Source organism: Portunus trituberculatus, chromosome 38 (assembly GCF_017591435.1).
Source record: "Portunus trituberculatus isolate SZX2019 chromosome 38, ASM1759143v1, whole genome shotgun sequence".
NCBI classification, from domain to species: Eukaryota; Metazoa; Arthropoda; class Malacostraca; order Decapoda; family Portunidae; genus Portunus; species Portunus trituberculatus.
The window spans coordinates 21,757,765-21,782,202 of record NC_059292.1 but is presented as its reverse complement, the minus strand read 5'-3'; the positions used below and the strand labels follow the sequence as shown (position 1 = coordinate 21,782,202).

The following is a 24,438-nucleotide window of genomic DNA, read 5'->3' as shown; positions in this document are numbered from 1 at the left end:
AAAAAAAATAAAAATAAAAAATTATAGGGTACCACAGAATAAAAGGATTTAGCAATTACTATATCTCTGAGGCCAAATTAATTTCAAATGAAGTTAACAGTTAAACAAGGTTTGAATCAACCTGAGCAACTATGTGTCAGACTGCTGGCCTGGTGTACAAGATAGTCAACATAGGAAAATTGGATTAAAAACAAGGTCAAATTTTGTAAACAAACTAAAGGTCAAGTAGAGTCATCTCTATCTCATAAGAACTCATCTACACTAGAAATGAGTAGTCAGCGAGGCAGGCGGACTGACAAGAGAGGTAAAGGTAGTGAGCATCCACACAGGAGACAGGTATTGCCAAATGCTGGTGGGTTTTCAGTCTCCTCTGCATTGTCAAAGAGTGGGTATGCATAGATGATGCTACAGCTAACATAGCCCTTCCAGAGTCCCTTTTGTCCACCATTGTGGTAGCTACTTCCACAGAGTTGAAGACAAAAAAGGGGAAGAGTTGAGTGTAGAGTAGATGAGGAAGTTTCACAAATTTTCTCTGGACTTTCAGAGGAATGTCCTGTTGGCTTTGAGAACTACACCAGAATAGCTGTTAATTAATTCTATAATTTGCTCACTAAAATTGAACCTTATGTCAGTAAAGAGGACATCCATCTCTGCAAAAGCATCTTTCTTGGTGCTCGTTTGAAGGGTACATTACACTATCTGGCAGCAGGGGAATCCTACACAAGCATCCAGTATTCCACAAGAATTTTGAAGTAGTTTTAATCACATAATTCCTGACATCTGCAAGACAATATACAGTGTTGGCGGTAAGGAATTCTGTGACACCTGACGATTACTATGTAGAATATGGCCCCAGGTGTCACCAGGTGTTCCCCATGTGTACTGCCAACATGCTGTATCCTTCAATTTAATGTCGGTTGAATACAATTCTCCAGACTTGGTATGCACTGTACAGTTTAGTTCAGTAATCATGTTCACTTTATGCAATTTTTCCTTACATGATCCCTTCAGGAATGTATCCTTCACATAATTTGAGAAATCCCTGTCTATGAACTTATCATATAATCTTGTACTATAAAGTGACTGGGTATATAAGACAACCCCAAATTTTTTAGGAAAAAGTTTAGGTTTTGAGCCATTACCACTGTATAAGACAACTCCTTTTATGGTGGAGGGAGCCACTGCCCACATGGTTGGTCTAAGGATAAGAGAGTGCATCACTGATAAGCAGTAATATGAAGGGCTTTCATGGCAGTTGGTTCCTTCACTTCTGTGTGTTACTATCACGGCAAAATTTACTATCCCTGTTCTTCACAGTTTCAGGTGTTTCTGAGCCTTTCCCTCACTACAGCTGCTGCCAATTTCAAAATACAGCCATCCTTAATTTATTAATACAGCAATTTAGCTCACACGCAAGTACCTAAAAATATAAGGAATTAAAATAATTAAAAACCAAGTAATTTATGTTGCTTCTTATTAAACAATAAAAAATTTTAAACATCTTTTTTTCTCTTCCTGTTCCTGTATAAATTGGTGTATTTCTAAAATTATTTCCGAAATCATTCTAACCGTTGAAGTGAAAATTGAGATGTGTTTTATGTATAAAACCATCCTAAACATGGTATATGAGCACATGAGTGTGACCTTGCCAATACCTCCACTCTGACTTGCCAATCTATACAGAAAACACACCTTAATCTTTACCTCAATGATGATGTGAAACAAAAGTTAGTGATTTTCGAAATTATTTCAGAAGTACACTCGGCACTCATTTATCCAGATATCGTTTATCCAAATTTCAGTTAATCTGGACAGTGTCCAGTTCATAATTTAATAATTTTCCTGACAGCCAACAAATGAATTCAAACAATGCACGCCTCACACACTACAAGAAATGGCCAATAGATGGGGTCATCGCTGTGGCAGACAATTGTAAAGAAGTCTGGCTGATGCTAGTGAACACTGTGTCTTGTATCAGTGAGCAAGTCTGCATTTTTCAGTACCTTAGGCATAAGTGAGTGGCCCTAATTGTGATTCAAAAGATGGAATTAATAAGAAAATTAGAGAAAGAAGCTAGTATTATGAGTATTTGTGAGGAGTATGGTATGGCCAAGCAAACTGTGTCAGACTTCAGTAAATCAGAATATAAGCTGGTAGAATATTCTGCCAAATACTGTGAGGGTGCATCATCAAGTAAAAGTGGTGAAGGTGCACCAGGAAAAATGTAAGGAGTGGAAAAGATACTGCATTAGATACCGCCTTCATAAAGTGGTATGTGCAGCAGCTAGAAACCCTGCATAGAAATTGTTATAGAGAATTTCAAGGGGAACGATGGGTGGCTGTGGTAATCCTGCATTTGGAAACGGATTTTTTAATACTATGGTGCAGGGTGAAGCTGGCAATGCGGACACACCCTGCATTGCATGGCATGGCTGCATGTGGTATGTAAGTTTATTGGATAAGAAGTACTAGCAATGAAATTACCTTTTTTTATTACACCACACATAAATATTTTTTTAATCATACAAAGCCAAAAACATGCAGTGAAAGAAAATGAATAAATAAACATGACAATGAATATTTGTAAATCATTACATCTGAAGAATTCATACCCCTTAAATGTAATATTTGATGGTGCACAGTAAGCATTTCCATGTTCCCTAGGTGAATATCATATAGTAATTTTTTGGCAAATTTTCTCTGCATTTTTTTATGCCCTTCAACTCATTACCAAGAACCATTCTAAAATCTAGAGATGGGTCACTTTCACAATGGTTGGGAAGGGACAATAATTTCTGAAGAGCAACTTGCATAATTTCTTCACCTGCTTCAATCTTCCTTTTATTGGTTGGCCTTGTGGTGGGGAAAGAATAAGATGGAGAAGCAACAGGGAAGAGCGATAATCTGGATGAACTGCTCAAGGAGGGACATGGTGATGATGGAGATACTTGAGTGGGTGAGGGTGAGGGAGGATAAAGGCAGGCAGGAGAAGATCCATGAGGAGTTACTGTGGATGAATATGTGGAGGGAGTACTTTCCCAGACAGTTATAGGATTTGGAAGAGTAAAAGCAGTAAGAAGCCTACACAAAGAAAATTTGGATGGGACAATAACAGCAGGCTCCTGGCATAACAATGAGCAATTACTACTCTTGAACAGACTAAGAAGAAACACTCCATATGGACAAAGGACATCAGGAAAGAATTCACCAGATATTTCTGTGACAAAGGTGCCATATCTTAGCAGCATTGGATGAGTTGTTTAAAGAGAAACTAGTTGTCATACTGGTAGAAATTTTTAAAGTTTTTAGTACACAAACACAAACACACCATGACAGCAGCACAGGATGGATGTGTAAACAAAGCTCTCGCAACGATATATACTGCTGACTTCAGAGAACAGCAAGCCTAGTGATGTATGGCAGGGGGAGAGAGGACCTAGGCTATAGTATAACTAAACTGTATTGACCCAGAGGGTGTTGTTCACCATCCTGCCAGATCTTTAACCAAAACATTCACCTCATACTATTCACGGTTCTTTAATCATAGTATTATCAACAGTGTTCTAAGAATATTCTGACTATTTCATTAAATAGCAGGTGATACAAATAAGTGCAAACTAATGTGGGGGGCAGGAGCAGGAGTGATGAGTGAAACAAAGCTGGTAGAGTGGATAAGTATGGAAAAAAGAACAAGAGGATGAGAAAGTGAATTTTCCAAAGGTGGTTAAATAACAAATACGAGAAAAAATTGACACAGTGATACAGGTGATTACAGAAAGGGAAGAGCTAGTGAGAGACATAGTACATAAAAAAAATGTATGGTTATATATAGGTTACAAGAGAAGAAAAACCCAGTGAAATTTGTGAGAAAAGGAGGAGAAAGAAATGGTTAAAAGATTATTTCAGTGGTTCAGGATGAGGAACAGGGTTTAGAGGAGTGTTTCCCAATCTTTTTTGCTTGTGAACCTAAATGTAGTCTTAATCTGAAGTAGTGACCCTAATTGTAGTAATAAATCCAACCATTTCATGTTACAGTTATAGCATTGTACATGAAAGCTACTCATACTACGGGCGGAACTGCACGAGTATAGATGTTTTATGAGTGCACCTCTTTTGTTACTATGTGTCCAGTAGAATCTTTAACTTGTCCTACTAAGGTAAAACAGTTACATTAATCAAAATAAAAGAAATGTGAACAGCTATAAATTAGAAGATATATATTTCTAAGACCCTTTCGCTGACCCTCAGAAATGCCCTCACAACCCTAATTTGGGTTGCGACCCTCAGGTTGGGAAGCATCAGTCTAGAAAAAGAAACTGAAGATATATATAGTATTGGAAAATATAGTGAGGGAACTAAAAGGCAATTAAAAGTTCAAATGAGATCCAAGTAGGGTTGAAGAAATATTAAGAACAGGAAAACTGGCTGGAAATACAGAATATAACAACATTTGGATGAAGAGGGATATGAACCAGGAAGAAAAGGAAAAGAGAGAGAACTGAGAAATGAAGCTAAGGAAAAAAAATGAGAGGACAAAAAAACGAGAAGAAATTTCACAGACAAGTGGTAGAAATGAGGCTGAGGATATGGTTATGTCCAAGGAGAAGAAAGATACTAAGAGTTAAGTATACAAACATAGACAGAATTATATCCAGTATGCAGGAGGTGAGACTATATACTTGAAAAAAGACCTGATGTGATATGTATAACAGAAACAAAGTTAAGTGAAGACGTCCAATTAAATTCTAAAGAGCAGGGATATAATGTTTGGAGGAGAGACAGGAGAAAACCAGGACAAGGAGTATTGATTAAATGGCTCAAGAGGATGTATATGTGAAAGATGTACAATATGGAGATGGATTGGCAGAGGTTTTAAGTACAACAATTAGGACCAATGGGAAGGAAAAGAGGAGAATCATAGTAAAATATGTGCTAGCAAATATTAATACTACATGGAGGCTGGATGTACACAAGGAAATGCAAAATTAAGTGATAAAGAGCTTAACCAATATATTAATAAAGGACAGAAAAGTACTACTCATGGGAGACCTTAACTGCAAAAATGTAAATTGGGAAGAAATGGAAATGAATGGTCATGCTAGACAATGGGGGGAAAGAAAAGAAATGCTACAACTGGCAATGGTAAATACAATGAACCAATGGGTGAAGGACTATACAAGGTACAATGGAAAAGAACCATCCATGCCTGATATGAAGTTCAAGAGGAGGAAAAAAAAAAAAAAAAAAAAAATTGTCCATCCATTAAATATCATGGCACAAAGGGGAAAAGTGATTATATGGTTTTGGTATTTGAACTAAGGGATTAGGAAATACTGAGATGCAAAGAGGGTCACAAACAGTGAAGACTGAATCACACAAAGGCAAAGCTTGAAGGATTCAGTAAATATTTTAGTAGTATTAATAGGAGAGTACCCAATCTCATGAGTTTTCAACATTCACCGACTGGTTTAATTCAGGAGTGGATCAACATTGTCTTGTGGTACAGAACAGTCATCTCAAAACACTATATTACGATGTATCTATTGATTTACCATGCTTTTACTCCTCCCAGTATTTTTGTTGTTATATTGCTATGGTATTTGATTATAATCATTTTAGTAATATAACCGAAATAATTATATAGAGCAAAATATAGTCACCTGGTGTACCAAGCTCATTTCCTTTTAAGAGATTTCAATACAGCACAAAATCTTAACAAGAATTCCACCTCACCTCTGCAAAGGTTAATGCTTCACATGGAAAGTATACAGCTATTGGTGTTCAATTTCCTTTTTCAGAAAAACGAAAATTTGTGGCTGAACCTGAATTAGTCTGAGGGTGATACAGTGCTTTTATCACAGTGTTCCTAAGCAGTGTTTTTCCATAGCCTGGATGAACATGGTATACCTTTAGAATAAAAACATAGTCAGGATGGCCACTGTCCATTAGCTAAGTCTCTGATAGGTCACTAGGATGCCCAACACATCTATGCATAACTAAATGTTTGGCAATAGACAATCTCATTATCAGACTGGTTTCTAAGTTATGAAAATAAACTCATTTACAGGGTCTATATTCTTGGCTTCTGTAGTCTACTTCCTAACCTAGAAGTAAAGAAAAAAAATCATACTAACTTTGAGTTATCAATTAAGTAACTAACTAAATTTCCTCCAAGGGATTGATATGGTATAAAAAAAAAAATAAATAAAAAAAGCATGGTTATAACATTAATTTTACTATTAAGGTATTCATGCTGTAGATAAATGTTTAAAAATACTTAAGCTATTTTGATACACCTGACCTTAATTTTTCTGGACTAAATGGTGCAGGCACCAATCCAGATAATGAAAAAAAAATTCTGGATAACACAAATGGATCCTTTGTTTGCCAAATATGGACGTTTGTCTCCTTAGACTTTTGAGGAAATGCTAAATTTAGTATGTTCTCTGTGCAGTGTCAGCAGTGTGTGTGTGTGTGTGTGTGTGTGTGTGTGTGTGTGTGTGTGTGTGTGTGTGTGTGTGTGTGTGTGTGTGTGTGTGTGTAATTCACCACAGTCGTCTGCTGGTTACCCAGCCAGTCTTCCCCATTACGGAGCAAGCTCAGGGCTCATAGACCGATCTTCAGGTAAGACTGAGACCACAACACACTCCACACACCAGGAAAGCGAGGCCACAACCCCTCGAGTTACCTCCCATACATCCCGTACTTATTTACTGCTAGGTGAACAGGGGCTACACATTAAGAGGCTTGCCCATTTGCCTCGCCGCCTCCGGGATTCGAACCCAAACCCTCTCGAGTGTGAGTTGAGCGTGCTAACCACTACACTACACGGTGTGTGTGTGTGTGTGTGTGTGTGTGTGTGTGTGTGTGTGTGTGTGTGTGTGTGTGTGTGTATTTACCTAGTTGTATTTTACGGGAGGGGAGCCTATGCTAGTGTTGTCCCACCTCTGTATCTCATAGTGTCTAATTTTCTATTAAAGTCGTTTATAGACTTTACACACATCACCTCTCTGTCCAGTCTGTTCCATATATCTATCACTCTATGGGGGAAGCTGTTTTTCTTGAAGTCTCTTCTGTAGTTGTCTTTTCTGAGTTTTAGTCCATGTCCTCTTGTGTCCCTTCTGTCCCTTTTTAGCAGGTTGATCCTGTCAGGAAACTCCATATTATTCATTATTCTGTAGATGGTCAATAGGTCGCCTCTTTCTCTTCTCTGCTCCAATGTTGGTAATTCCAGTCTCTCCAGTCTCTTTTCATACGTAAGAGCCGACAAGGTTGAGGCCAGTTTGGTGGCCACTCTTTGTATCCTTTCAATTTTCCTGATATTCTTTCTCATGTTAGGTAACCACAGTACTGCTGCATACTCCAGTCATGGTCTGATCAAGGATACCAATAACTTTTTCACCATATCTTCATCAATATATGAGAATGCAATTCTAATATTTCTCAGTACGTTGTAGGTCTCACCAACAATTTTATTTATGTTTATTGGGGAAAATTTCTTTTGTTATGAGAATTCCCAGGTCCTTTTCACTTTCCACCTTCTTAATCTTCTCTTCTCCAAGTTTATATTGTCTTATTATCTTATTTTTGCTCTTCCCAAATTCCATTATGCTACATTTCTTAATGTTGAATTCCATCTCCCATCTTTTACTCCATTCCCATAGTCTATCTAAGTCCTGCTGTAGAGTTCTACCATTATCGTGCGACCCAACTTTCTTCAAAAGTTTTGCGTCATCTGCAAAAAAACTCATATAGCTTTCTACTCCTTTGTCCATGTGATTTATGTATATTGTAAACATAATTGGGGCCAACACAGAACCTTGCAGAACCCCACTCATAACTTCCTTCCAGGTGGACTCCTTACCTCTAATTGTCACTCTCATAGTTCTTCCATTCAAGCAATTTTCCTTTTATTCCCCCTATATCTTCCAGTTTTCTTATTAATTTTCTGTGTGGAACTTTATCAAATGCTTTTTTAAGATCTAAAAATACATTGTCAACCCATCCATCTCTTTCCTGTGTTATGTCTATGACTCTAGAGTAAAAGCATGTAAGGTTTGTTACACATGATCTTCCTTTTGTAAAGCCAAATTGTCTTTCATTAATTATAATGTTTTCTTCCAAATGTTTGGTCCATCTTTCACACATTCACATATTTTAACTATTGTACTTGTTAGAGACACTGGCCTGTAATTTGTTGGGTTCTCATTATTTCCTCCTTTATATATTGGCTTTTTTCCAGTCTTCTGGTACTTTTCCTTTTTCAATAGAACATTCTATTATATTGTATACCTTATTTGCCAGCTCTTCTCTACACTCTTTCAATATCCAATTTGCAATTCTATCCGGACCGTGTAATTTTCTTACATCTAAATTTCTTAGTTGTATCATTGTTTCCTGCTCCGAAATAACGATGTCTCTCATCGCAGGAGATTTATTTATTTCCTAGTTCTTCATAATTAATGCTTTTTTTCTCTTGTAAAAACCTCTTGAAAGTGTCTGTTCATTATTTCAGCCATTTCCAATTCATCACTGTATTCATTATTTTCATAAACTAGTTTCTCTATCTCATGTTTGTTTTTTAACTTTCCATTTATATATTTATAAAATATCTTTGGCTGATTCTTGCATTTTTCAATTATGTTTTTCTCATAGATTTTCTTTTCTTCTATTCGTATTTTAACATAGTTATTCCTTTCTCTGATGTAGTCTTGCCACTTCCTTGGACATTTGTCTTTTCTCCATATCTTCCATGTTCTATCCCTTCTATCTCTTGCCTCTTCACATTTTCTATTAAACCATTCTTCCTTATATTTGTCTTTAATTTTCAGTCTCGGTACATATCTATTCACTCCATCATTATAAATTTCTTTAAATGTCATCCACTTTTCCTCCACTCCTGCCTGGTTGTCAAATTTAGTCCAGTCTGTCTTTTGGAAAAAGTCTTTGAGTTCTCTAAAATTTGTTTTCCTATATGACAATCTTCCTTTTCTATGTTTTTCATTTCGTTCATTCGTATTAATTTCCTTGAAGGTCGCTACTATAAGTACATGATCACTTTTTGCCAAAGGTGTCTTATACTCTACTCCATCCACAATTTCAGGTTCCGTTGTAAATAACAAATCCAGTCATGGGTGTGTGTGTGTGTGTGTGTGTGTGTGTGTTTCACTGTTTGATCTACTACAGTCTCTCTGAAGAGACAGCCAGACGTTACCCTACGGAACGAGCTCAGAGCTCATTATTTCCAATCTTCGGATAGGCCTGAGACCAGGCACACACCACACACTGGGACAACAAGATCACAACTCCTCGATTTACATCCTGTACATACTCATTGCTAGGTGAACAGGGGCTACACGTGAAAGGAGACACACCCAAATATCTCCACCCGGCAGAATCGAACCCGGTCCTCTGGCTTAAGCCAGCGCTCTAACCACTGAGCTACCGGGCGTGTGTGTGTGTGTGTGTGTGTGTGTATTTACCTAGTTGTGTGTGTGTGTGTGTGTGTGTGTGTGTGTATTTACCTAGTTGTGTGTGTGTGTGTGTGTGTGTATTTACCTAGTTGTGTGTGTGTGTGTGTGTGTGTGTGTGTGTGTGTGTGTGTGTGTGTGTGTGTGTGTGTGTGTGTGTGTGTGTGTGTGTGCGTGTGTGTGTGTGTGTAATTCACTGTTTGATCTGCTACAGTCTCTGACGAGACAGCCAGACGTTACTCTACGGAACGAACTCAGAGCTCATTGTTTCCGATCTTTGGATACCCAAATATCTCCACCCGGCCGGGGAATTGAACCCCGGTCATCTGGCTTGTGAAGCCAGCGCTCTAACCACTGAGCTACCGGGCCGTGTGTGTGTGTGTGTGTGTATTTACCTAATTGTATTTACCTAATTGTAACATACGGGAAAAGAGCTATGCTCGTACTGTCCCGTCTCCATATCTACTAATGTCCAGCTTTTTCTTAAAATCATGAATATTCCTTGCGTTGACCACTTCCACGTCTAAACTATTCCATGCTTCCACCCTTCTATGAGGAAGCTATATTTTTCACATCTCTCCTATAAGTGGCCATTTTAGTTTTTTCCCATGCCCTCTCGACATTCTTTCATTCCACATACACAGATCTTCCCTATCCATTTTTTCCATGCCAATCATCACTCTGTATATTGCTATCAGGTCTCCCCTTTCTCTTCTGTTTTCCAGGGTCGGAAGTTGCATTCTGTTCAGTCTGTCTTCATAAGTCAAATCTCTTAAGTCAGGCACCATTTTTGTTGCAGCCCTCTGTACTTTCTTTAGTTTCCTTATGTGTTTCTTTAAGTTCGAGCCCACTGTATTGTTGCATATTCAAGCCTCGGTCTTATCATTGCAGTAATTATTTTCTTCATCATTTCTTCATCTAAATATACGAACGCCACTCTTATGTTCCTCAATAAGTTCAATACTTCTCCAATTATTTTGTTTATATGTCTCTCTGGCGATAGGTCATTGGTAATTGTCACCCCAAGGTCTTTTTCTTCATGACTGGTTTTATGTCTTCATTTCCTATCTTGTACATACTCCTGATTCTTCTTTCACTCTTGCCAAACTCTAATTTCTTGCATTTTGTCGTGTTGAACTCCATTTGCCATGTACAGCTCCATTTCCATATTCTGTCCAAGTCTTCCTGGAGTAGTTCGCAATCTTTGTCACATCTCACTTTTCTTAACAATTTTGCATCGTCTGCAAATAGGCTCACATAACTGGACACCCCATCCACCATGTCATTTATGTAGACCGCGAACATTACTGGTGCCAACACTGATCCCTGTGGAACTCCACTCTCCACCAAGCCCCATTCTGATGGTCTGTCCTTAATTATTGTTCTCATTTCTCTTCCTACCAAAAGTCTTCCATCCATTTTAGTAAACTGCCATGCACTCCTACCATTTCAAGTTTCCAGATCAGTCTCCGGTGTGGTACCTTATCAAAGGCCTTTTTTAAATCCAGATATATTCCATCAGCCCAACCATCTCTTTCCTGTATTACATCTATCACCCTCGAATAGTAACATATCAGGTTTGTCGTGCATGAACGCCTTTTCTAAAACCAAATTGACACTCACAAAGTATGTCATTTTCTCCAAGAAGTCTGTCCATCTATTCTTCACCACCCTCTCACACATCTTAGCTACCACACTTGTAAGTGACACTGGTCTATAGTTCAATGGGTCTCTCTTGTTACCTGATTTATAAATTGGGACAATGTTAGCTCTTTTCCAGTCTTGGGGCACTACACCTTCCCTTAATGAGGCATCAATTACTTCACAAACTTTTTCTGCCAGTTGCTCCCTGCATTCTCTTAAAATCCATCCTGATACCCCATCAGGTCCCACAGCTTTTCTCACTTCTAAACTCCCCATCATATTCTTGATCGTGTGTGTGTGTGTGTGTGTGTGTGTGTGTGTGTGTGTGTGTGTGTGTGTGTGTGTGTGCGTGTGTGTACGTGTGTGTGTATTTATGTTGCTTTATTTACCTAGCTGTATGTTACAGGGTTCAAGCAGGGCTCATACTGATCTGTCTCTATATTTACATTTACCTAACTTTTCCTTAAATTTGTGCACTCTTTATGCACTTACAATCTCATCACACACACACACACACACGTTTTTATATAAGAGTAATAGACAAAGAACAAGGGAAAGATGGATGGGTTGACAAGGTGTATCTAGATATTGAGAAGGCTTTTGACAAAGTAACACATAGAAGACTCCTATGGAAAATGGAACACATGGGTGAAATACAGGGAAATATCTTAAAGTGGATGACAGACTATTTAACAGATAGGGAAATGAGGACAATGATAAGCTGGAACACAGTTACCACTGGAGTACCATAGGGTTCGGTACTGGCACCAATTATGTTCCAAGTATATGTCAACTATATACAAGAGGGTTTGAGTAGCTATATAAATCTATTTGCAGATGATACGAAGCTTTTGAGAGTAGGGATTGACTGATCATCAGCGCCGATATTAAGTATTTTGACGCATATTGGCATCTGCCTTTCTTTTTTTTAAATTGGACGGCCGATAAGAGATCAATTTAAAACTGGGTTATTTTGGCTCTGATGCAGCCGTGTCTCTCTGTCTGCTGTCAATATTCTGTCTCTAGCATTGTCCCACCCACAGCACCATCTGATTTGTTAAAAGCAGAGCCACAGTAACAGCCAATCAGCAGTGAAAGCTGTGCATGCAGTGCTTACACATAAGTGGAGATACACACACGGTGGAGAACAAAGAATATACAAGGAAAAAGTTGTGGTGTTGGTTAAAGTTTGGAGGACAGCGGCAGTGCTGCCATCTTTTGGTAGCGAAGTTTCATAGAAAACGTTTTCAGGAGTAACTAGTGAAGATTTCTACCATAATCCCCTCCCCACCTCCTATTCTTTCCCTCTATTCTCTCGTGTTAATAATCTTAAACAGCAAATAAAACATGTTTATATATGAGGCGTATAGAATACAAAGGGCTCAAGCGCCACATTTTGAGAAATGCACTTTGTACAGCATTGTCTTCCTCAAACCCTCCTCTATCCTGGGGGAAGAATGTTTGAGCCTGGTAGCTGCTCGCAAAGTGGTCGAAAATCCCCTAATATGAAGGGTGGTACTCCCCGTACCAGGCCCTCAGGCTGAAGGGTACACACGAGAGACCAGAGAGAGGGCTAAAGTGCCACTTCCTCCAACACCCACCTCAGCAACCAATGGGCAGCGCACTGTCAGTCACTGGACTGTGACGTAGCCGTCCGCCAGCCAGTGAGCGCGCGGCATTGGTGTGACGTCACAGCATGTTGGCCAGTCTTCCTCACACCATCACCTCGCGGAATCTTAATTTGTGTTCCCTACTACTTTTTTTTTGCAATACTTGAATGTGTACAATATACATACATACATATGCACACTTATTCACACATACACATTCATACACACACATAGACACACAAACACATTAATACACATACATACATACAAATACACATACACACTCACACAATAATATTTTATGAATTTAAGAATGTTTCAAAGTGAATTGGGACATGTTTGAGTACTAAAAACACGAATATGTACAAAAAAAAAAGGAGAAAAACGCAGTTAATGTGGCAACATTCAGAATGTGCAGTTATAATGTTAATTTTTTTTACATGAAATTAAAAGTCAAATGATAGACCTTTCGAATAAAACAAACTAGAGCTTTCTATCTCATTTAAAAAACAAGTTACAGCATTCTGAATATTGCCAAACTTTAACTGCGTTTTTCTCCATTTTTTTTTTTATTTTGTCACTTGAGCCCCTTGTATTCTACACACCTCATATATATATATATATATATATATATATATATATATATATATATATATATATATATATATATATATACAGGCAACCCCTTTAACGAAGGTTCACACAACGAAGATTTCGTTTTACTACCATCTGCTCGTTTAACGAACACCAAACTGGCTTTAACGAAGTTTTATCCAGGTAATTTTTTTCCAAATTTGAAAGCCCCACCGTATCATGCAAGCTGACAGGCTTTTGAATACACCAGGAGCTGCTGGTACTAAGGCCTGCCTCAGGAGAAATCCTGAGACACCTGTAGAATAAAGATCAAGATCAAGCCTCTCGTGGACAACACAGGCACTGCCGATACAAAGGCCTGACTCAGAAGAAATTCTGCGTCACCTGTAGCATCAAGATCAAGATCAAGATCACGTGCACCACTCACTCCCCAGTCAAAACATAACAGCATCACCAGCAGCTCATCTTCCCTAGTTCAACTTACCACCAAAATGCCCTGCAATGTGGCCCAATGTTCCTAAGAAGACCAGGGAGTGTCTCACTCTCGAAGTGAAACTGGGTATTATTCACAGACACGAGAGAGGCCAGAAAACTAATAACATTGCTGGCCACCATCTTGACTCCATCTACTGTCTACTATTTTCAAGTCAGCAGACTCTATTAAGAAGGCTGGTGAGACCGTATCTTCCTTGCAAGCTAAAAGAACCACCTGAACTCGTGACTCTACAATGGATAAAATGGAAAGCCTTGTGGAAATGTGGTACATAAGTTTTGTATGCGGTACCATGATGCGCACTTTGTTTACATTCAACAGGTTGCCGGTTAGTGTATTTCCCATTTCACTCTCCCTCCCTTCATAAAGTTAAGATCATCAACATTATAGAGTTACGTACATACATACATTAGTGTACATTATAATGACTTAAATTAAACTACCTAAATGTTTAACTTCATAATTTTTACTTTCATTAAACCTTTTACAGTACTATGATGCACTCTCGCTTTGCTTAATCTCAATGGCACCAATCGCGATCTGTGTAGTTTTCATTGTTCGCTAGCTGGTTTAATTCACAAGTTGGTCCTGCCTATCGCGCCGCCGAACAGTCGCTCTTGTGGAAGCCCTATTAAAAAAATATATATACTGATATTCATGCCTACATACCTCATAATATAAACGTTTGGTTATTTATCTATGTGTTTGATTGAAAATGACATAAAAATATGCAAATATATGTTCCTAATGGTGCAAAGTATGGATGTACCAGTGTCCCATCAAAATATTTTTTGTAAGTTTAATAGTACATATATACCTTATCACAAAATTGTCAGAGTTTCTGCATAATAATAATGCTCCACTCAAAAAGCGTAGAGCAAATATCACTGAGTAGCATTTATAAAAAAAACAATTTTCGGAGTCTGTGCTGAAATAACCTGGCCAACATTACCGAAACCGAATTTTCCTAACTGAATCACAACAAGTGAACTTGGTATGCCTTTTGATCTCAGAAAGTTTCTCAGAGTTGGCACTGTCCATTTTCTAAGTTCATCCTCACTAATATCCATAGTGTTATCCATAGTGAAGTCGTTGTGTAGCGAGTGTGGCGATGGCTCTTAACACGCTAGATTTGTTTACGTTTTGACAGAACAATCTCGGTGCATGTTAGGACAATATCCTCTATACTGTTAATTTCTGAAGACTATTAATTGTTGTGATTTTCTGTATGAATATAATTCATATTAATTTCTATGGAAAGAAAAAGGCATTAAAACTACGCTTTACCTATTAATGATCTTTTCTATTTTTTGTCCCAGAAATGGAGATGGTAAAGAAGAGCGCTCGACATATATATAAACATTTCCACTTTTTTAGCTTATATGCCACGAGTACATTCTTAGAAAGATTATAACTATTTTATTAAACCATTAATATTTACAAAACGTGCAGAAAAGTACGTTCCAGTTGACCAACTTGCTGTGAAATAATTAACCCATCTGGCGGTTGAAGGCACCTACATAGCAGATCGCAATCGGTCCCATTGAAGTTCAAATCAGGGGTTAAACTTGTTATAATCGGTTTGCTTAACGAAGTTTCACTTAACAAAGTGTTTTTTAGGAACATAACCCCTTCGTTAAGCGGGGGTTGCCTGTGTGTGTGTATATATATATATATATATATATATATATATATATATATATATATATATATATATATATATATATATATATAAAGTGTTCCCTTGCTATTTTGCGGTTCAACTTTCGCGGCTTCACTATTTCGCGGTTTTCATACATACTCGTAGATATGTTCTGTGGATTTTTCGCTATATCACAGGGTCTGTGGCGTCACTTACAATTACTGTACGTACAGTAATTTGGTAAGTTGGTGTATAATAACGATAATGTACGTAAAGCACTGTACATGCATTGTTCGTATACATATGCAGCCTCACCCATCTTCCCTTGTTGTATCCAAGGCCCATGGAATAGAAGGTTGACCTACGCGTAGCTCTAACAGGAAAAAGAGCTGGGGCTATAGTTCTGCTCGTCTAAGAATGTGGATTGGGTGCGGCCCCCATGAGAAATAGCGGGAGTACAGCGTTGCCATATCTTTAATCCCTCGTTGGCTAACCCCCCTCTCCCTCTTCCTCCCCCTCTCTTTCTTCCTGGTCAAGGACACCAGCTGACTTCCCATCACCTGTATGGATGGCGGGCGTGATTGGTGTTGCTGCCGTGAGGATTTGAATGTAGTTTTTTTCTTACTTATGTCAGCTTATTTTAAAGTACTTTCCTTCACGATATAATTTAATTATAACTATGGAACTATTTACCCATCCCAAACTGCAAGGAAACCTCTTTATAAGTATGTTATTTTTTTTTAGCAACACTGTAAAATATGTATGCCACGTTTCTTGCCAGGCTTATGAATATATTATCAATAATAAGTTTACTGTTCTCTCATACGTTGTAATACTAAGGTTAAATGCGTATGTATATTTGCTGACCATATTTGCTTAAGTTTTACTAATATTAGAACTCTGCTGCATCGCTGGCTTTGAGACATGCGGCATCACTGTACAGCGGAATTCAACACACAGCACCAATCCACATTGTTGGAGGAGCAGAACTATAGTGATATCAGTGGGTTCACCAACAGGGGAGGCTCCTCCCAGGACGTGTCTTTCTTGCACAGAAAGGCTTCTCTTCTTGCCAGGCTTATGAATATATTATCAATAAGTTTACTGTTCTCTCATACATTGTAATACTAAGGTTAAATGCATATGTATATTTGCTGACCATATTTGCTAAAGTTTTACTAATATTAGAACTCTGCTGCATCGCTGGCTATGAGACATGTGGCACCACTGTACAGCAGGAATTCCCCAACACAGCCGCACCCAATTCACATTGTTGGAGGAGCAGGACTATAGTGATATCAGTGGGTTCACCAACAGGGGAGGCTCCTCCCAGGACGTGTCTTTCTTGCACAGAAAGGCTTCTCTGCACCATTACTGCCCCACACCCTCTACTTGCCAGCTCTCTCTCTCTCTCTCTCTCTCTCTCTCTCTCTCTCTCTCTCTCTCTTGTCAGAGCACTCTCTTTCTCTCTCTTTGACCATTGTATCATTATCATATTTAATTATATCAATACTCTTACTGTCATTAATTATTACTATTAGTAGTAGTAGTAGTACTTTTATTAAACTTTTGTTCTGATTATTATCAATATTATAGTAAAACTAAATTGTACTGACCCATAGGATGTTGTTTCCCATTCTGCCAGATTTTCAACCAAAACATTCAGTCTATACTACTCACGGTTCTTTAGTCATAGTATTATCAACAAACGGCGTTCTAAGAATATTCTGACTTTCATTAAATAGCAGTTGATACAAATAAGTGTTATATACCAAGTCAAACGAAGGTATTTCATGAACATGTATGATGATGTGGCATATCAGGACGGGTGACGTTGCCACTCAACCCGAGCCGAAATTTCCCCTGGGGAAGGGGGGAGGAGTCAGGTCACCACGCAGGTGCAAATCGACTCACTTCTCATTTGGTCGCCACTATGGAAGGGCACACTGACACTTCCTCGTCTGTGTGTTGTACAGCCAAACCAAGAAGTTTGTCTACAGAATTAATAGATAAAGCTTGCAAGGACCACTTTTACCAATAAATCAAGCAAGGAAGAGGACAGCATGTGCAGCTGGTATATCTGAAGGCACAGTGAAGAGGATTTGTCCCAGTGCAAACAAGATATACACCACAGTGTTACGGCCCGCCCGTAACATACTCCACTACCATCCCCTCCTCCACTTGCTACCTCGTTTGCCACCTCTCCACCTCCCCTTCCACGTCACCGTCTCATGAACCCTCCACGTCACCATCTCATGAAGCCCCGCTACTTCCCGAAGTTGGACTCACGCGGTCCCATTCGACTCCAGCGGAAGTGTTAAAGCAAGCTCGGCTTTCTGGAAAGTCAGTGGAGGTCCAGGCCTCAACCAGTGAACACAACGCCTCTTGAACTACAGTGGGATCCACCTCACCCAGCACTTCACCACTGCGACACCTCATAAGTATCACTTCCCCTCGTCCATTTTTTCCACATTGCCTCCATATAGGATTAGTATTATTGTTAGGTATTAAGTTGGGTTCTTTATTGTTGTATCTATTTATTTGTTATATGTATATGTGTATGTCAGTTTCATATGTTTCATGTTATATCTATGTGTATGTCAGTTTCATGTTTCATGTTATATCTATGTGTATGTCAGTTTCATTATTGGGTTATTAAAATAGCTTTTTAAGTGACCCCTTTGCATTTCCTCACCAGTTGAACCTGCAGTGTTTTTTTTTATTGTTATTGTTCCCGGCTCCCTGATGCCAATCTTACCCGTTTAACCAGTGAACGTAACAATTGGCGACCATGACAGGACTATTATAACCATGTTCAGTGTTCCATTTTTCTCTATTTTTTGCATACAGGCAGGTGTGTAATAAGTGTTATCCAAGTGTTGGGATCATCATATGTTCATGCGAACCCTCAATCCCCTCACTTCTCGGATCATTTTTCTCGCTAGTTAGAATCGGCCATTTTAACTAGTCTCTCAGACTAATCCGCCTCCTTATCAATAACAAGTCTCAGTGCAATTCGCTCCTCACTCTCAAGTCTCGTAACTAGAGTAATCCGGATCCCTCTTAATGCCGTAATTCTCTAGTTTACCCCCTCATTAGTGATTGTACTCATAAGTGTTTACTTAAGTATAATCTAGGTAATTTCAAGGTTGCCTTTATTATCACTCTGCCAAGTTCCGCACTTAAGTAATTCGCTTATCATTTTTGTTGTTGTTTGTTTAACATCTATTTAATATGGCTTCCGCTCAGTTTAACGTTGAAGATTTTGTGCTGACCCTTCTCTGGAACAACTTAAAGGTGCTAATATAAAGAAGGACCAATGGAAAGCCATCGCTAAACATTTTGATGTTCCCATCACGTCTCAGATGACTAAAGAGGTCATTAAGAATGTAGTTGTTGAACATCTAGCGCAAGAAGGTCAGTTGCTAGGAAATGCCATAGAAGAGTTAACTCCCATGTCAGCCTCTACGAGGACTATAATACAGTCCCCAGGAAGAACAGGATAAGAGTAGGATAAGTCAGTGGAAAATTGAGAAGCTTAGACTAGAATACCGGCTGCAGGAAAAACAAATGTAACTACAAGCAGAAAAGGAAGAGAGAATTTCAGTTACAACTTAAAAGGCAGGAGAAAGAGTTAGAAATTCAGGAGTTAACCCTACGAAATGATGCTAAGTTTAGAGGGGAAGAAATAGATATAAAGAAAAAGTTAGCAAGCTTTAATCCCACTACAGCTGCTCCGCTAGTTCCCCCTTTTGATGAATCTGATGTTGACGGGTCATTTCACGCTTTTGAGAGCATTGCTAATAGGAATAAATGGCCCAAGGATCAGTGGGTGTCTCTCCTTGTCCCTAAGCTAGTAGGAAAAGCTTATAGGGTATACAACGGCCTTAGTGATGAGGTAGAATATGAAGAGATCAAAGGTAACATTCTAGACGCCTACTCTATCACTTCTGATGGATACAGACAACAGTTCGAAAGTATGTGAAACCAGACTCACACCTATGTTGAATTTGCTAGTGAGAAACTAAGACAATTTAAGAAATGGTTAGCCGCCCTTAACATTACCACCTTTTCGGAGTTGCTCAATCTAATGGTCCTGGAAGAATGGAAGAACAAGTTACCCTTTAATATTCTGAGGCATGTGGAAGAACGGGAGAGAGTGATCTTATGTCTGCCGCTAAAGTGGCTGATGCGTTTGCTTTGTTGATGGGATCCCTGGGTAGTAGAGGTCGTGGTTCACTATCTAATGTTAGGTCCTCCTTTGGGGAAGGTTTTGGGGCGCTGGTGGTAAGCCGACCGGATTCTCGCCAAATGCATATAATTCCCCTGGTGTACATACTGTAAGAAACCAGGTCACACGATCCAAAATGTAGACACCCAAATTGCAAGGCCTCTCAACGTCAACTTTCTTTTGTGGCCCCTAAACCTAACACATTTGAGAACAAGAAACCAGTGGCCCTAGCTAACCCTGTCAACTCTCCTCTAGAACTTTATGACTCGTACATGTATCAAGGTAAAGTGTCCCTGACTGATGGTAAAGACAAGGCAATAAATGTCAAGGTTCTGCGTGATACAGGTGCTGCCCAATCCATCTTAAGGGAAGATGTCATCCCTAACATCAAACAGGCTTTCACTGGGAGAAGGTGATCCTTACAGGTCTCGAATCACAGCTCTCCTATCCCTTGGCTAATATTAGCTTACAGTGCCCGTTCATTTCAGGAGAGGTTGTGGTAGCCATTAAACCTGGTGAACTGCCAGTACCGGGGGTACATCTTGTACTGGGTAATGATCTTGCGGGTAACTTGGCTGTTCCAAACTTAATTGTTCTTGATTCTCCCTTAACAGAAAGTCCCACTAAGACCCTGGACGAAACATCCCCTCACTTCTTCCCAGTGTGTGCAGTCACCAGGTCTCAGTCCAAGTCCCTGCCCTTTCATCACCTCCTCCACCAATGATTGCCTCTACTGACAACTTGTACAATAACATCATTTCAAAGGAGAATTTGATTAATGCTCAGGAACAGGATCTCACTTTGGCTAAGATCAGACATGTTGCCAGTGAGACAAAGGATATGTCTAAATTGCCTTGTTTTTATTATCAGGAAGGAGTCCTGATGCGTGCCTACAGACCTCCTGAACTGAAACAACTAGACACCTGGTCAGAAACACATCAAGTTGTCATCCCTTGTCTGTAAGACCAGCCATTATAGAACTAGCTCATGATGGATTGTCAGGTCATCTAGGCATCCAAAAACCTACAAGAAGGCTCTTCAACATTTTTTGGCCAGGAATGAAAAAGGATGTGTCACACTATGTAAAACATGTCACATATGTCAAATTGTGGGTAAGCCTAACGAACGCCTTGTGCCAGCTCCTCTGACGCCTATTCCAGTTCAGACGGAGCCCTTCGAAAAGATCATTCTAGACTGCGTAGGGCCCTTACCCAAAACCAAACGAGGGAATCAGTATTTGTTAACCCTCATGGATCCCACTACCAGGTACCCTGAAGCATTCCCTCTTAAGAACATCACATCAAAGACCATTGTAAAACATCTAATACATTTTTCACCTCGGTAGGAATTCCAAAACAAATTCAGTCTGACAAGGGTAGCAATTTCACTAGCCATTTTTTCCAACAGATAGTGAATGAGCTAAACATCGACCATGTTACCTCCTCGGCTTACCACCCCAATCCCAAGGCTGTCTGGAGCGGTTTCACCAAACATTAAAATCCATGATGAAGAAGTATTGCTTGGAGCATCAAGGAGACTGGGATGAAAGTATCTCTTTCCTTCTCTTCGCTTTAAGAGAATCTCCTCAAGATTCTTTAGGTTACTCCCTTTTGAATTACTCTATGGTAGACAGATCAGGGGGCCTCTCAAAATATTAAAGGATCAATGGTTTACTCAAAATACTCCTTCAAGCCCCAGTGTGTCTGACTACATCAGTAACCTTAAGAATAAAATCAGTGAAGTCAGATCTTTTGCTAAATCAAACTTCCTCAAATCTCAAACTAAAATGCAACAAAATTCTCTTCCCAAATCTGTCATGAGAAGTTTCAAACCAGGAGACAAGGTTTTACTTTTTCTCCCCACTCCAGGCAATGCTCTTCACAGTAAGTTCATGGGACCTTATGTTGTGGCTCAAAAACTAAATCGATTTAACTATGTGGTCCACACTCCTGAACGACATTCATATCAACATAATGAAACCTTACCACTCCAGAGAACCAGTGGACGACTTGTCTCGCACTGTACCTGTATGTCTGGTAGGGAAGGAGTCTGGTCCTGTGCCCCCTGAGGAAGAGTCCAACATTGAATTCCTCTTCTCGTCACCTAAAGGACGTCCCTCAAACAACCAAATCATGCCCAACCTTGATGAGGTTTTTCTTTCCTTAACACCTTCACAACAGTCTGATCTTAAAAAGTTATTGCTAGACTTTTCAGAAATCACAGGTGACCTTCCAGGACTTTGTACTACTATCCAACATGACATAACATTAATATCTAATGACATCAAGCCTATAAGACAACCAGCCTATCGCATTTCACCCATTAAAAGAGACTTGATGAAAAAAGAGGTAGACTATCTGCTCTGTCATCACCTTGCAGAACCTAGTATATCCCCTGGGCTTCTCCTGCCTGTTAACATCTAAGCCAGATGGTAGTAGTCGTTTTTGCACCGACTACAGGAAATTAAATAAAGTGACGGTGCCAGACTCCTACCCATTGCCCTTGATAGAGGACCTTATAGATAGCATAGGAGTAGCCAAATTTGTAACCACTATAGACTTACTTAAATCAAAGGTTACTACCAGATTCCCCTCTCGGACGAGGCCCGAATAATATCCGCCTTCATCACCCCCTTCGGGCTATACCAATACACAGTGATGCCCTTCGGCTTTATCTAATGCTCCCGCCACCTTCCAGAGGGCTATAAATTACATCACCCAGGACTTGGAGGGAATATCTGCTTATCTGGACGACCTGGTGGTGACTTCGGACGACTGGGTGACACATCTGACCGTCTCCGGAGGCTGATGGGTCGGTTGCAGGATGCCGGTCTTACAATCAACCTGGCCAAGTCCACCTTCGGGAAGTCTACGGTGGTCTACCTGGGACAATATATGGAGTCAAGATGGGGGCCAGCAATGCTATAGTTTTCTCGCCTCTCTTGTGTCTGTGAATAATATCCAGCTTCACTTCGAGAGTAAGAGACTTCCTGGTCTTCTTAGGAACGCTAGACTACATTGCAGGGCGATTTGGTGGTAAGTTGAGCGAGTGAGGCGAGCTGCTGCTGATGCTGTTATGGGAGTAAGTGGTGCATGTGCTGTCCACGAAAGGCTTGATCTTGATCTTGATCTTGATTCTACAGGTGTCCCAGGATTTCTCCTGAGGCAGGCCTTAGTATTTGCAGCTCCTGGTGTATTCAAAAGCTTGTCGGCTTGCGTGATACGGCAGGGCTTATAAACTTGGAAAAAATTTCCTGGATAAAACTTTGTTAAAGTGAGTTTGGTGTTCGTTAAACGAGCAGATGGTAAGAAAATGAAACCTTCGTTGTAGCGAAATTTTGTTGTGTGAGCCTTCATTAAACGGGGGTTGCCTGTATATGTATATGTATATATATATATATATATATATATATATATATATATATATATATATATATATATATATATATATATATATATATATATATATATATATATATATATATATATATATATATATATATATATATATATATATACAGCAACCCGTTTAACGAAGGTTCATAGAACAAAATTTCGCTACAACAAAGGTTTCATTTTACTACCATCTGCTCATTTAACGAACACCAAACTCGCTTTAACGAAGTTTTATCCAGGTAATTTTTTTCAAAATTTGAAAGCCCCACCGTATCATGCAAGCTGACAGGCTTTTGAATACATCAGGAGCTGGTGGTACTAAGGCCTGCCTCAGGAGAAATCCTGAGACACCTGTAAAATAAAGATCAAGATCAAGCCTCTCGTGGACAACACAGGCGCTGCTGATACAAAGGCCTGACTCAGAAGAAACTCTGCGTCACCTGTAGCATCAAGCTCAAGATCAAGATCAAGCGCACCACTCACTCCCCCAGTCAAAACATAACAGCGTCACCAGCAGCTCATCTTCCCTTGTTGAACTTACCACCAAAACGCCCTGCAATGTGGCCTAGCGTTCCTAAGAAGACCAGGAAGTGTCTTACTCTCGAAGTGAAGCTGGGTATTATTCACAGACATGAGAGAGGCCAGAAAACTAATAACATTGCTGGCCACCATCTTGACTCCATCTACTGTCTACTATTTTCAAGTCAGCAGACTCTATTAAGAAGGCTGGTGAGACCGTATCTTCCTTGAAAGCTAAAAGAACCACCTGAACTCGTGACTCTACAATGGATAAAATAGAAAGCCTTGTGGAAATGTGGTACATAAGTTTTGTATGCAGTACCATGATGCACACTCTGTTTACATTCCACAGGTTGCCAGTTAGTGTCTTTCCTGTTTCACTCTCCATCCCTTTATAAAGTTAAGATCATCAACATTATAAAGTTACGTACATACATACTCGTACATTAGTGTACATTATAATGACTTAAATTAAACTACCTAAATGTTTAACTTCATAATTTTTACTTTCATTAAACCTTTTACTGTACTATGATGCACTCTCGCTTTGTTTACTCTCAAGGGAAGTTCAAATCAGGGATTAAACTTGTTATAATCGGTTCATTTAACGAAGTTTCGCTTAACGAAATGTTTTTTAGGAACGTAACCCCTTCGTTAAACGGGGGTTGCCTGTATACTGCAAATGAATATCGGCTCCAAATATTTGTTATCGGCCTCCTTGACTACTAATAATTCGGTATCAGTATTGGCCATGAAAAAACCATATTGGTCGATCTCTATTTGAGAGTAATGAGGAACATCCATGACTGTGTGGAATTGCAGAAAGATAATGACAAAATT

General features: G+C 39.3%; 1 protein-coding gene across 1 annotated transcript in view; it reads right to left on the bottom strand.

Moving 5' to 3' along the window:
• Window positions 1-24,438, bottom strand: part of LOC123514685 (zinc finger protein 622-like) — a 56,164-nt gene that overhangs the window by 17,437 nt on the left and 14,289 nt on the right. The gene's annotated exons all lie outside the window — the stretch shown is intronic.